Raw genomic sequence first — 1,915 nt, 5'->3', positions numbered from 1 at the left:
GACCTCCTGGGCTCAAGAGATCCTCCCTCCTCAGCCTCCCGAGTAGCTGGGACTACAGGTGCACACAACCATGCCCAGCTAATACCCAGGCTGGTCTCCAAATCTTGGGCTCAAGTGGTCCTCCCACCTTAGCCGCCTGAAGTATTGGGATTAAAGGTATGAGCCACTGCGCCGGGCTTGCTTCTCCTTTCTTCCTCTGTGGCCCTGTTTCTCACTCTGTCTCTGCCTCTATCTCTCTCCTGTCCCTCCCTCTATCCCTGTCTCCCAGTGGTTTTGTCTTTCCTAGTTTACCTTCTCTCTCTATCTCTGCCTCTCTTTCCCTCCCTTCTTCTATTCCTCCCTTCTTCCGGCCTCCTCAATATCTAAGACTTCTTCATCTTACTCAACAAGCTAATTTTAAAAACCAGTTGCTGGTGCCTGTTACATGGCAGACACCATGCCAGGCTTTGGAAAGTCAATGAAAGCAAACTGGAGCCCCAACCCAGAGGGGAACTATGGTGGACAAATCTTCAGTGCCGAGAAGAGTCTCTTTCATCTTCAGCTTCCTCCCTCTCTGTCTCTTCCCACCACCTCACCTATCCTGTCTAAGTAGGGTGGAATCTGGGGCAGTAGGGGTAGAACTGTGTCCCCCTCTGCCCCACCCCGACAGTCCACCCATCAACCCCTATGCAGTGGAGTCAGGCTTGGCAGAGCAACTGAAAGTCCCAGGTCTTGAGACCTTCTTTATTCTAAACTCATCCTACCTCCCCACAGTTATGGGCTTGGAGCCATGAGACCTGGGTTCGGGAACCTGCTTTGCCCCCAGATTCCCCTGGGAAGGTTTTCTCTGGGCCTGCTGGACCCCCATCTTCCTTGGCAATGAGCCGGGTGGATCACTAATCCCCTGCTCTTCTCCCACTTTGCACCCCAAGGTGCTCCTGACCGATCCCTCACTGCTCCTTTAGCTTCACCTAACACTCCCAGCTGCCCTCATCAGTCTTGAAGATGTTGGCCTTGGGTCATCACTGAAAGGCTTGATCTCCTGGTTGGACTTCACTTGGCCCAGGACAGGAATGAAGAACTACCCACCAGCCCTCACCACTCCAGTATATAAACAAGTCTTCCCAAGTGCCCCTCCCCATCACTCTATGATTTTGGGCTGGGAGGCCCCACTGAGGGGCTAACCAAGAGTAGCTGAGTAGCTGCTGCAAATGACCCAATGACTAAGATTTTACCATTGGCACTTCTTTCCCTTGAAATTGTTACAGGCACTAAACATCCCAGAGCCAATGGGGTAAGATGGACTATGAAGATTTTCAACCTTTACCCAGGCATTACCTGCTTCCCCCAGCCCACCATCCTTTCTCCCATCTTTCTCCAGGGCAGAGTTTCTTTGTCCTTCCACCAGGGCTCAGGACCCCAGTCTCTTCTCTTCATCTAGAAACTCCCTCCTGGCCAGGTGTGGTGGTCGCTCACATCTGTAATCCCAGCACTTTGGGAGACCAAGACAAGAGGATCGCTTGAGGCGAGGGGTTCAAGACCAGCCTGAGCAACAAAGCAAGATCCTGTATCTCCAACAAATTTAAAAATTAGGTGTGGTGGTGCATACCTGTAGTCCTAGATACTTGGGAGGCTGAGGCAGGAGGATCACTTGAGCCCAGGAGTCCGAGGCTGCAGTGAGCTGGTGAAACTCCATCTCTACAAAAAATACAAAAATTAGCCGGACATGGTGGTGCACACCTGAAATCCCAGCTACTAGGGAGCTTGGCTCTTAAGACGCGAGTCTGCCGATGCTCCCGGCTGAATAAAAAACCTCTTCCTTCTTTAATCCGGTGTCTGAGAAGTTTTGTCTGCGGCTCATCCTGCTACAGAGGCAGAGGTTGCAGTGAGCCCAAGATCATCTGAGATCTGAAATTCAAGATTGCACCACTGCACT

This window comes from Mandrillus leucophaeus, unplaced genomic scaffold, assembly GCF_000951045.1.
Source record: "Mandrillus leucophaeus isolate KB7577 unplaced genomic scaffold, Mleu.le_1.0 Scaffold789, whole genome shotgun sequence".
NCBI lineage: Eukaryota > Metazoa > Chordata > Mammalia > Primates > Cercopithecidae > Mandrillus > Mandrillus leucophaeus.
The sequence above is the reverse complement of the archived record's forward strand: the minus strand, read 5'-3'. Positions refer to the sequence as shown.